Source organism: Staurois parvus, unplaced genomic scaffold, assembly GCF_062004578.1.
Source record: "Staurois parvus isolate SC_StPar_1 unplaced genomic scaffold, SC_StPar_1.0 ptg001065l, whole genome shotgun sequence".
Taxonomy (NCBI): Eukaryota; Metazoa; Chordata; class Amphibia; order Anura; family Ranidae; genus Staurois; species Staurois parvus.
In genome coordinates, this window is record NW_028318861.1 from 756,807 (window position 1) to 770,378 (window position 13,572).

A 13,572-nucleotide genomic window follows, 5' to 3' on the forward strand; every position below is an offset into this window, starting at 1 on the left:
TCCACTGATCATCTCAGCACACAGATGGCCAATATATGAAGGAGTGATGTCAGTCCTTCACTGGCGATCTGTGTTCTCCCTCCAGATTCTCCAGCCCAGAGGTGGAAAATCGGAGGAACCGCAAACGAAGCAGCTTTACTTTACCGCTGCTTAGTAAACGGTGTATGACTGATCTCTTACTGTAATTTCGTGAGATTATAGTAAAATCAGCCATTTTCCAGAGTTCAAAGCATTTGTAGATCGCTTCTCCCTTCATTCGGAGAAGTGATCTACACCGGTTCATAAAAAGGCATTCAGAGGAGAACTCTCTCCTCTGAGAATGCCGGAGAACTGAGCAGCGGTCATTTACAGCTGCATGATAAAAGGACACCTATATTGGAACAAAATACACCATAGTTCGTATTTTAAGCATTGTTTTGGTTTTCATCTTTGTATGAGTAAAGATGTTGTTAATTTTGATATGTATTTGACTTATTTCTCTCTGCCTGTAACTCCTAGGGGGAAATACTGTACTTTGTGTGGTCAATAAATCAATAACTAATTTTGTGTGGTCAATAAGGACAAGCAGCAAGTCTTGTTACTGCATAGTGACACCTGCTAACTGGTAGATGTACATGATATAGAAATCCATCGTGCGTCTGTACCCTGGTACCCTAGCAGTATGTTACCCCCAAAACTGCTACTGTAAAGTTATGTGGCAGAGACTGTACTGTTGTGAAGACAGCTTGGCAGACAGCTCCCAGCTATTCCAATAGCAAACGTAAAGGCCAATTAAAACAAGCTGTGTCTGTATTCTCAATGAGTTTCAGAAAAGGAAAAATAACACATTGAAAAAAAAACAAAAAAAACATCGGAATGGATCCTAAACTGCTGACTGCTTCATAATTGCTTTCCTCATTGGCAATGCAGCAATGACACAGCTTTGGCATACAAATTACGTAAGGCAAACAAAAAAAAAATAAAAAAGAAGGAAGAAAATACACTGTAGACGTCTTACATTAAAGCATATCTAAACCTATAAACAAAAATGCTCCTGTCTCTGCTGTATCTGTGGAGGGAGCCATGGTTGTAACGCAGACTGAACTAAAACATAAGGCTGAGCAAAAATAGCAACTGCACCAATTTATAACTAGATCCAACAGCAAGGTGCACATAGAAGGACTGTGCATATATACAAACACGTCTGCCTTTGTTAAAGTGCAACTAATCTCTCAGTCAGCATTAATTATTTTCAATCCTTATGCTGATAGCCTTAGTAAATAGTTAGGAATATATTATGTTTTACACTTTTTTATATATTTCTTCCATTGCTTCCTGGTTTCTGGCCTAGGCCAAAATGATGTCATACATTTCCTGAGTCTTCATGGGCATTTTTTTTCTTTCATCCGAAGGAGGGGCTTTCTCAGCTAAGCACACCCTCCTGTCTGCATGCCTGAGATAAGGACAGATGGATTCCAGCAAGTAAAAGCTACATGAATCATCTGCCCTTACTCAAGATAACTGTGGCTAGATATGATAAAGCGGTGTTTTTCAAAGTAATGTGTCAAAAAAATAAAGCCTGGAGATATGGGTGGATGGACGAGTTTGCTTTAAATAATAAAAACATCAAAATAATAAAATATTAACGGGCAGCACAGTGGCTAAATCGTTAGCACTTCCGCCTGGCAGTACTAGGGTCATTGCATGTTCTCCCTGTGCCTGTGTGGGTTTCCTCCAGGTACTCCAGTTTCCTCCCACACTCCAAAGACATGCTGGTAAGTTAATTGGATCCTGTCTAAATTGGCCCTAGTATGTGTATGAATGTGAGTTTAGGGACCTTAGATTGTACTCCCCTTGAGGGTTAGGGACTGATGTGAATGTACAATATATATGTAAAGCGCTGCGTAAATTTATGGCACTATATAAGTACCTATAATAAAAAAATAATTAATGAAAATAAAAAAATAAATATTAATAATTTGTCAAAAAAATACATGGAAATATAGATGGATGGATGAGTTTGCTTTGAATATTAAAAATATCAAAATAATAAATTATTAAGTAAATGAAAAAAAAAAATTAATTATCTCTCAGTCAGCAATAATTATTTTCAATCCTAATGCCGGTAGCCTTAGTAAATAGATTATTATTATTATTATACAGTGTTTATATAGTGCCAAAAGGTTTGCTCAGTACTGTACATTAAAGTGGGGGGACAGTACATGAGACAATACAGTAACAATACAATACACGAGGGGTTTGAGGGCCCTGCTCTTTTGAGCTTACAATCTAGGAGCGAGGGGGTAGAGGTACAGGAGGAAGTGGCTGAGGGGGGTGGAGTGGTAGGAGGAGTGGAGGAGAACGGCTGTTAGGTGAGGGTGGGGTAGGCTTGCCTGAAGAGATGGGTTTTCAGGGTGCGCTTGAAGGTGAGGAGGGTAGGTGACAGTCTGATGGATTGGGGTAGGGAGTTCCAGAGGATGGGGGAAGTCCTGGAGAAGTCCTGCAGTCGGGTGTGGGAGGAGGAGACTAGGGAGCTAGAGAGTAGGAGGTCTTGTGAGGAGCGAAGGGCACGGGTGGGGTGGTATTTGGGTATCAGGTCAGTGAGGAAGTTTGGGGCAGCGCTATGAATGGCTTTGTATGTCAGAGTTAGTAATTTGAATTTGATGCGTTGGGCAATCGGGAGCCAGTGAAGGGATTGGCAGAGGGGGGTGGCAGAAGTGGAGCGGTTGGTGAAGTGGATGAGTCTAGCCTCTGAGTTCAGGATAGACTGGAGTGGGGATAGCGTTCGTTTGGGTAGGCAAGTGAGAAGGGAATTGCAATAGGCCAGGCGTGAGATGATGAGGGAGTGTACGAGTTGTTTAGTGGTGTCTGAGGTGAGGAACGTACGTATCTTGGAGATGTTGCTGAGGTGGAGCCTGCATGAATTTGATAGTGATTGGACATGAGGTTGGAAGGAAAGGTTTGAGTCCAGGGTGACACCTAGGACTTTGGCATGTGGGGTGGGACTGATGGTGGCGTTGTTAGTCGTGATGGAGATGATGGGGGGGGGCGCGGGCTGGGGGGAAAACTAGGAGTTTGGTTTTGGAAAGGTTTAGCTTGAGGAAATGGAGCGACATCCAGTTTGATATGTCGTTTAGGAGGTGGGTGATGCGGGCGGAGAGTCAGGGGGTGAGGTGAGAAGTGTAGAGGTAAATTTGTGTGTCATCGGCATAGAGGTGATAGTTGAAGCTGTGGGAGTGCATCAATTTGCCAAGGGAGGAGGTGTAGATGAAGAAGAGAAGGGGTCTGAGGAAAGCCTTGGGGGACCCCAACAGAGAGGGGGAGAGAGGGGGAGGTGGCAGCGTTATAGGTAACGCTGAAGGAGCGTTGGGATAGGTAGGAGGAGAACCAGGAGAGAGCAGAGTCCCTGATGTCAAGGGAGTGTAGTTTAGTAAGGAGGAAGGGGTGGTCGACTGTGTCGAAGGACTCGGAGAGGTCGAGGAGTAGGAGGACTGAGTAGTGACCATTAGCTTTGGTAGTTAGCAGGTCGTTAGTGATTTTAAGTAAGACGGTTTCGGTGGAGTGTAGGGGATGGAAGCCAGACTGTAGTGGATCAAGGAGGTTGTTGTCAGTGAGGTGGGCGCCTAGGCGATTGTAGACTAAGCGCTCAAGGAGCTTGGAAGTGAGTGGCAGCAGGGAGATGTGTCTAAGGTTGCTCAGGTCAGTGGGGTCCAGGGAGGGTTTTTTGAGTATGGGGGTGATGTGCGCGTGCTTTAGGGGGGAGGGGAATGCGCCAGTAGAGAGGGAGAGATTGAAGATGTGGATGATGGAGCGAATGATGGAGGAGGGGGGGTGACTGGAGGAGTTGTGAGGGGATAGGGTCCAGGGGGCAAGAGGTGAGGCGGGCTTCAGTGAAGACCTTAGTGACCGCCTCAGTGGTAGCAGAGCTGAAGGAGCGGAGTGTTGGGGAGGTTATAGTGTGCAGAACGTTAGGTGTGGTGGGGGGCAGTGTGGTTGCGAGGTCAGAGCAGGGGAGAGTTGAGGGGGAGATAGGAGAGTATATTATGTTTTACACTTTTTTTTCACATTTCTTCCATTGCTTCTGGCCTAGGTCAAAATTATGTCATACATCTCATGAGCCTTCATAGGCATTTTGTTTTCTTTCATCTGGAGGAGGGGCTTTCTCAGCTAAGCATACCCTCCTGTCTGCATGCCTGAGATAAAGACAGATGGATTCCAGGAAGTAAATCCTTTATTAATCATCTGCCCTTATTCAAGATACAGTGGGGCAAAAAAGTATTTAGTCAGTCACCAATTGTGCAAATTCTCCCACTTAAAAAGATGAGAGAGGCCTGTAATTGGCATCATAGGTAGACCTCAACTATGAAAGACAAAATGAGAAAACAACAAAAAAACAATCACATTGGCTGATTTGGAAAGCATTTTATTTGCAAAATATGGTGGAAAATAAGTATTTAGTCAATATCAAAAGTTTGTTATATATCCTTTGTTGGCAATGACAGAGGTTATATACAGTTGCAAGAAAAAGTATGTGAACCCCTTGAGATTACGTGGAGTTTTGCATGAATTGGGCATAAAATGTGCTCTGAACGTCATCTAAGTCACAACAATAGAAGAACACAGTCTGCTGAACATAATACTACACAAACATTAGATGTTGCCATGGTTTAATTGCACATAACATGTAAACATTCACAGTGCAGGGAGGAAAAAGTATGTGAGGCCCTAGCTTAATGACTTCTCCCAGAGCTAATTGGAGCCAGGAGTGAGCCAACCTTGACTCCAATCAGTGTGATGATATTGGATGTGTTGCTAACAGCTGTCCTGCCCTTAAAAAACACACACCTGTTTTGGTTTTACTGGTTTCAAGAAGCACTGTCTGATGTGAACCATGCCTCGCAGAAAAGAGCTCTCAGAAGACCTACGATCAAGAATTGTTGACTTGCATGAAGCTGGAAAGGGTTACAAAGTATCTCTTTGAGCCTTGATGTTCATGTGTCCACGGTAAGACAGACTGTCTACAAATGGAGAAAGTTTAGCACTGTTGCTACTCTCCCTAGGCGTGGTCGTCCTGTAAAAATGACTGCAAGAGCACAGCGCAGAATGCTGCATGAGGTAAAGAAGAATTCCAGAGTGTCAGCTAAAGACCTACAGAAATCTCTGGCACATGCTAACATTTTTGTTGACACATCTCCAATAAGGAAAACATTAAACAAGAATGGAGTACATGGGAGGACACCACGGAGGAAGCCATTGCTGTCCAAAAAGAATATTGCAGCACGTTTGAAGTTTGCAAAAGAGCACCTGGATGTTCCACAGCACTACTGGCAAAATATACTGTGGACAGATGAAACCAAGATTGAGTTGTTTGGGAAGAACACACAACACTATGTGTGGAGAAAAAAAGGCACAGCACACCAACATCAAAACCTCATCCCCACTGTAAAATATGGCGGAGGGAGCATCATGGTTTGGGGCTGCTTTGCTGCCTCAGGGCCTGGACGGATTGTTGTCATTGATGGGAAAATGAATTCCAGAGTTTATCAAGACATTTTGCAGGAAAACGTTTGACCATCTGTCCGCCAACTGAAGCTCCACAGAGGATGGGTGATGCAACAGGACAATGACCCAAAGCATACAAGTCATTCAACAAAACAATGGCTGCAACAGCACAGAATACGCCTTCTGGAGTGGCCCAGTCAGAGTCCTGACCTCAACCCGATTGAAATGCTGTGGCATGACCTTAAGAGAGCGATTCACACCAGACATCCCAAGAATATTGCTACACTGAAACAGTTTTGTGAAGAGGAGTGGTCCAAAATTACTCCAGATCGTTGTGCAGGTCTGATCTGCAACTACAGGAAATGTTTGGTTGAGGTTATTGCTGCCAAAAGAGGGTCAACCAGTTATTAAGTCCAAAGGTTCACATACTTTTTCCTCCCTGCACTGTGAATGTTTACATGTTATGTGCAATTAAACCATGGCAACATCTAATGTTTGTGTAGTATTATGTTCAACAGACTGTGTTCTTCTATTGTTGTGACTTAGATGACGTTCAGAGCACATTTTATGCCCAATTCATGCAAAACTCCACGTAATCCCAAGGGGTTCACATACTTTTTCTTGCAACTGTATTTCCTGTAAGTCTTCAGAAGGTTGGCACACACTGTTGCTGGTATGTTGGCCCATTCCTCCATGCAGATCTCCTCTAGAGCAGTGATGTTTTGGGGCTGTCGCTGGGCAACACAGCGACAGCCCCAACTCCCTTTCAATTGGACTTTCAACTCCCTCCAAAGGTTTTCTATGGGGTTGAGATCTGGAGACTGGCTAGGCCACTCCAGGACCTTGAAATGCTTCTTACGAAGCCACTCCTTCGTTGCCCGGGCAGTATGTTTGGGATCATTGTCATGTTGGAAGACCCAGCCACGTTTCATCTTCAATGCCCTTGCTGATGGAAGGAGGTTTGCACTCAAAATGCAGGCCTCTCTCATCTTTGTAAGTGGGAGAACTTGCACAATTGTAGGCTGACTAAATACTTTTTTGCCCCACTGTAACTGTGGCTACAAATGATAAGGGGGTGTTTTTCAAAGTGATTTGTCAAATAAATAAAGCATGGATCTATGGATGGATGAGTTTGCTTGGAATATTAAAAATGAATTAAATAGAATTTTCAGTTTGTGGTGCTCAGATACAATTAAATTCCACTTTCCACGTTCAATATCTGAGGGGTCGGGAAAATATTAATTTACATAAGAAAGATAACATTGTTTTATGCTTCCAAATACACTGCATTTCTTGAGTTTATATATGCTTTCAGAAAAATTATTTCCTTTTGCATGAATGGGGTGCCTGGTGAGGTTCTATAGTACAGGAGATATTCTTACATTGTACATGACAATACATATAATAAAGTAAGTTTGACTTTAGAAGCATAAGGTATGTCTGTCATGAGAGAAATATGTGGGCTCTCCCCACCTTCCCTCCTCAGTTGCAAAGCTGGGCGGGTGGAGGAATGTTGAGATATACTGGCTTCACCCTATAAAAACATATTCAATTTCAGAACTATTTGGGAATAAATGAACACATTTTCAACTCTGCATATAATGATTAAGTGATTTAATGAATAGTGAATGGTTCATACTAAAATCCAAAAACAAAATGATGGGCATTTACTTGATTACTGATTGACTGCAAGAAATGCAAATACCTATATCTGATTTAAGTGTGAAGAGAAATGGAATGCAATGCAGTTAACATGTATTCACTCCTTTTACGACCATCCAACACATATGTGCCATAGCAAGAGGGTAGGGCTTTAACATCCACACACCACATATACAATATATTGCCAACTGTATTGGGACATCCCTCCAAGTCATTGGATTCAGGTGTTCCAATCCCCTCCATGGCCACAGGTGTATAAAATCAAGCACCTAGGCATGCAGACTGCTTCTACAAACATTTGTGAAAAAATGGGTCGCTCTCAGGAGTTCAGTGAATTCCAGTGTGGTACCGTGATCGGTTGCTACCTGTGCAATAAGTCCATCTATGAAATTTGCTTGTAACTAAATATTCCACAGTCAACTGTTAGTAGTATTATAACAAAGTGGAAGCAACTGGGAATAACAGCAACCCTGCCCTTGAAGTGGTAGGCCACATAAAATGACAGAGTGGGGTCAGCGCATGCTGAAGAGCATAGTGCGCAGAAGTCGCCAACTGTCTGCAGAGTCAATAACTAAAGACCTCCAAACTTCTTGTGGTCTACAGATTAGCACAACAACAGTGCATAGAGAGCTTCATGGAATGGGTCTCCATGGCCGAGCAGCTGCATCCAAGCCTTACATCACCAAGTGCAATGCAAAGCGTTGTAAAGCTTGCCACCGCTGGACTCTAGAGTAGTGGAGACGTGTTCTCTGGAGTGATGAATCTCGCTTCTCTGTCTGACAATACGATGGACATATCTGGGTTTGGCGCTCGCCAGAAGAACAGTACTTTCCTGACTGCATTGTGCCAAGTGTAAAGTTTGGTGGAGGGGGAATTATGGAGTGGGGTTGTTTTTCAGGGGTTGGGCTTGGCCCCAAACCCTTAAGGCGTCAGCATACCAAGTCATTCTGGACAATTTCATGCTCCCAACTTGGGAACAGTTTGGGGATGACTGTGCACCAGTACACAAAGCAAAGTCCATAAATACATGGATGAGTGAGTTTGGGATGGAGGAACTTGACTGGCCTGCACAGAGTCCTGACCTTAACCTGATAGAACACCTTTGGGATAAACTAGAGCAGAGACTGCGAGCCAGGCCTTCTCGTCCGACATCAGTGCCTGACCTCACTAATGTGCTTCTAGAAGAATGGTCAGACATTTCCATAGACACATTCCTAAACCTTGTGGACAGCCTTCCCAGAAGAGTTGAAGTTGTTATAGCTACAAAGTGTGGGCCCACTCAGTATTGAACCTTATGGACTAAGACTGGGATGCCATTAAAGTTCATGTGCATGCAAAGGCAGGCGTCCAAATACTTTTGGCAATACTGTATAGTGTATTTATCGCTGGACGACGAATGTTCATGTGCTTTGAGCATGTCCACTGTTTGCCCCCATCACAAAGACTGAGCTGTCAGTCCAGGCTACTGATGGGTAGCCGGCAGGACCGGCTTCCAATCATGTGACCACTTTATTGTTTGCCATACATGGCTCAAATATCAGCCAATTCCTGCCAAATCAAGCCTAAACCACCACTCAGTCGACAAACTTCGAAGGAAGTTGGTGGAAAAATTGAAGGAGTCATGTGAAACATTGTCAGCGGAATAGTAATTGTATCCAATAAAATGCTGTCACTGTTTGGTTTTCTGACAGACGCAGGTGTGACGGCAGGCGAGATTCCTCCATCCACGCTGTCCACTATCTATCTGCATCGCTATCCTAAAGAGGCAGCAAGGCACACAGCAACAGTCCATTTACTTCGGCTCAATGAACAGTCTAGAGCAGTGATGGCGAACCTATGGCACGCGTGCCAGAGCTGGCACGCAGAGCCATCTCAGTGAGCACGCCAGGAAGAAGAGGAAGATGAGCGCACACGGACCGGCCATCCAGATATCGTCCACACTGGACCCCCATCAAACTACATTTCCCACATGTCTCTGGGGCCAGGGTGGGTGTGGAAGAGAGGAAACGGCTCCTATGCGGATCTGGCACCAGGGGTGATGTAGCCGGGGATGGGCGTGGAAGAGAGGAAGAGGCTCCCACACTGCTCCGGGGCCAGGGGCAACGTGTTCAGCGTGGATGGGAATGAGCTGCTGGGTTGGAAGCCAAACCAACACTGCCAGAGGTGAGATTAACTGCTTGCAGTGTCGCCCATCAGTGCCCAGAAGTGTCACCCATCAGTGCCCAGCAGTGTCGCCTGTCAGTGCTGCCCAGCAGTGCCACCTGTCAGTGCTGCCCAGCAGTGCCACCTGTCAGTGCCAAGCAGTGTCGCCCATCAGTGCTGCCCATCAGTGCCACCCATCAATGATGCCCAGCAGTGCCCAGCAGTGTCATCCATCAGTGTCACCCATCAGTGCCCAGCAGTGTCGCCTGTCAGTGCTGCCCAGCAGTGCCACCTGTCAGTGCCCAGCAGTATCGCCCATCAGTGCCACCCATCAATGATGCCCAGCAGTGCCCAGCAGTGTCATCCATCAGTGCCCAGCAGTGCCACCTGTCAGTGCTGCCCAGCAGTGCCACCTGTCAGTGCCCAGCAGTGTCGCCCATCAGTGCTGCCCATCAGTGCCACCCATCAATGATGCCCAGCAGTGCCCAGCAGTGTCATCCATCAGTGCCCAGAAGTCTAGTGGCACCCCATTTTAGAATGGGGTGCCTCAAGATTGTCCATAATTTTAAAGGGTGCATCAGGGCTGTTCATAATTTTAAAGGGTGCCTTGACTGAAAAAAAGGTTGAGAAACACTGCTCTATACATTTTCTTTACAATATATACTTCCTTGAGATCAGGGACTGATGTGAATGGCCAATATACAAGTAAAGCGCTGTATAATTTGTTGGCGCTATATAAATACCTGTAATAAATAAAATAAAATAAAACAATGGATTTCTCAACATAGAATGCTTTCTATGAAGTAAGCTACATTATACAGACATGCAGTGCTGGCTGTAATTGAGAGACATAACCATCAGTACAGCATTTAGAGATTAGGAACTCTGCAATTTATCATGACTAGTTTCAGACAGCCATGCAGACTAACCCTGTTATTTTCTTTTATGTTTCTTTTTTTAGTTTTGTCCTGAAAAGTGGGAAGATGTCCATTTTCTGATTACTGTTGCAAGCTTATACATAAACTGCTCACAAACTGATGAATAACATCCATTACTCTGTACTTCTCCTTTTTCTATTTTCTGTTTTTAGTGATGTCTGCTCCGTATCATGCTTTGTGCCCTTGTCACCTTCCCTTTTCCAGTTCCTCACATTATCAGCTGGTTTATGTGATTTCAGCAGAAAAAGAACCTATGTGTTGTAATCCAAAGAAACCAAACATCACTGACCTTCAGTTCAGATCAGCCAGAACAATGAAGATCCTCGGGACTTTCCTGCACCAGAACCTAGCATTAGTCAAAGATACCAAACCTTGTTCAGTTACAGACAAAAATAAAAAGCCAAGTGAAGTACATGATCTCAAGCTCATATGAGGAGAAAGAGTCTTGCATTGATAATGGGGTACAGGTAGAATTGGGGATGTTCTCAGAGAAAGCAAGAGCATCCCTATCAGTTGCACCATATTCTACCTTTTCACTGTTGAGGGTTCTAGACTATTTCACAGCAAAATAAATGTGGCATTTTTTCTGTATCACATTTTTGCATTCCAGGCCAAGACATAATTGACTGCAAGAAAGAAAAAAAAAAACACTTTCATACCGGCAACTTTTTCCTGGCAAGGATGGTCATGGTTTTTTATATTTTATTTTTAATTTTTTTATTTTTATCACTTACAATTTTCTCTAACACCACCCGCAATATATGCTCATATCCATGTATCATCCTCCCACTGCTTTAGATTTTTTCCAAATTCTGCAATTTCTATCATGAAGAATGCTAGACATCTGTTCATTTAACAACATAGCATTCATCCGGGTCCTCACCTCCTGGAAGACAACCGAAGGGGTTCTCCAAGCTTGAGCTATAGCACGTTTGGCCGAAATAAATAGGGTAGGATGTCAATTTCTGCTGAGACCTAGACAGACCCAAAATTCGGCAATGCAGGAGGGCCACCCTTGCATCCCTACGGACCGTAATATGAAATAGTGTTTCTAGCAAACAAAAAACCCTATACCAGAAGCTTATCAATCACGGGCACGACCACCAAATATGCAAGACGTCCCCGTGTAGACCACAGTTCCGGAAACACCTATCTCCACCAGTCAGATTAAAATGAGCAGTCCAAGCCAGGACCCAGTACCACCACAGTAGAACTTTGTAGGCTGCCTCAAGAGCGAATGTACTGAATGAACATTTTGCCACCATTCCCTACGCCAATTCTCCACCGCAATTGAGACACCCAGATCTCGCTTCCATTGAGAGACATAAGACAGAGGTGGTCAGGGGGACCTACTGTTAAGAGAGGCATAAATTACAGAAATGAGACCAGGGGACTTTGGGGAATGCTGACAGACGTGTTCAAAGGGCGTTTTGCTGTAAGGGTATGTAGAGGTACGACGGAGGGAGAGGACCCAGTGGCGCAATTGCAAATACCGAAAATATTCCTGTGGTGGGACCCCCCTTGATTCTCGAAGAGACTCCCATGATGGAGCCCTCAGGAAATCATGTACAATAACAAAGCCGTGGGAGGTCCACCAAGAGAAAGAAGGGGGATGTGCTAGGCCTGGCAGAAATAAAGGATTATACGTAATCGGCAAAAGAGGTAGAAATGACGAAATCAACTTACCCGAATATTTTACAAAATCCCAGGTTCGTAAACTGGGAAGCATGATAGGGCTCAAATCTGGAGAGCGCAACTTAGGTGGGAGCCAAAGCAATGTAGTTAAGGAAAGCGGAGCACAGTTGGGTAATTCCAGGAGTACTCATAACGGGATATCTGTTGTGGCATGAAGCACAGACAACTGGGAAATCGCCAAGTAGTATCTAGAAATGAGTGGAACTCCCAAACCTCCCTGTAATCTATGAGTATACAGAGTGGCTCTAGGCACTCTGGGACGTTTATGAGCCAAAAAAAAAATCTGAGAATTCGGCTCTGTAGTACACGAAGAAAAGACGCAGGAACACGAATAGGGAGAGTATGGAAAAAGTACAGGATCTTCGGCAAGATAGTCATCTTGACAGCATGTATCCAGCCAATCCATGATAAAGAAGGAAACTGCCAAGAATGAAGCAGGGAAGTAACAGAGCGCAGTAAGGAGTAATAATTAGCCGAAAATAAGGCAGAGTAGGAGTAAGTAAGTGTAACGCCAAGATAAGCCAGAGAATGGGAAGCCCAACGGTAGGGAAATTGTGTCTGCAACCGTTCAACCAGGTTGGCAGGGAGCGTAATATTCAATGCCGTGGTTTTAGACAAATTGATTCAAAGGCCAGATATAGTTGAAAAACGGTCCAATATGACCTGGAGGTTGGGGAGAGTGATGAGAGGATTGGTAAAACCAAAAGGGCATCATCCGCATAAGAGTTGGCCTTGTATTGAGTGCCGGCATAAAAGACACCAGAAATATCCGGGTTATTTAGAATGGCTGCAACTAAAGATTCAACAGCGAGAACAAAAAGAGCAGGTGATAATGGGCATCCCTGGCTCGTGCCCCTGAAAATAGGGAAGGATGAGGAAAAAAAACCTGCATATTTAACAGAGGCCATGGGAGATGAATATACAGCCGAGATCTAAGCCAGAAATGCGTCACCAAACCCCCATCTAGACAGCGTATATGTCAAATATTCCCAAGAAAGTGAATTGAACACTTTAAAAATGTCTAGGGATAAAAGGAACCCTGGTATCCTGCGGCGATGTAAAATATGAATGAGGTGGATGACTTTCCGAATGGAGAGAAGATCAAGTTCAGCAGCCACCACATCTCGAGCTTCCCTATTGGCCATAGTCGGGCAGGCTTTCCAGGTAGCGTCTACCACAGCCAATCTCGAGGTCAATTCCAACATCCTCTTCTCTCTGGCCCGTTTCCTGGACGAGGCGATTTGAATCAAATGACCCCTAATGGTGGCTTTATGAGCCTCCCATAGAGAAACGGCCGAGGATACAGAACCCACATTCTCCATAAAATAGGATTGAATGTGCGAAAGAACCTGGGAGCAAGAAGGCTGAGTGGTGAGCAGGGATTCATTGAGTCTCCACAGAAAAGAGGGCCAAGCCATACCAGAAAGATACAGTGAAAAGACCAATGGGTCATGATCAGACCAGTGTGAGGTCGAAAGATCGTGGCTAGGGTCCCTCCCGTCGGGTAATGGCGTTCGACAGAGGATTTAAGAGTAACATTCGAATCTCCCAACAATAAGAGGATATCATTTTGGTGGTGAGAAATCACCTTCAGCAAGTGAGAAAAAAATTTATGTTGAAATCTATTTGGCACGTAATAACCCACCAGGGTCAC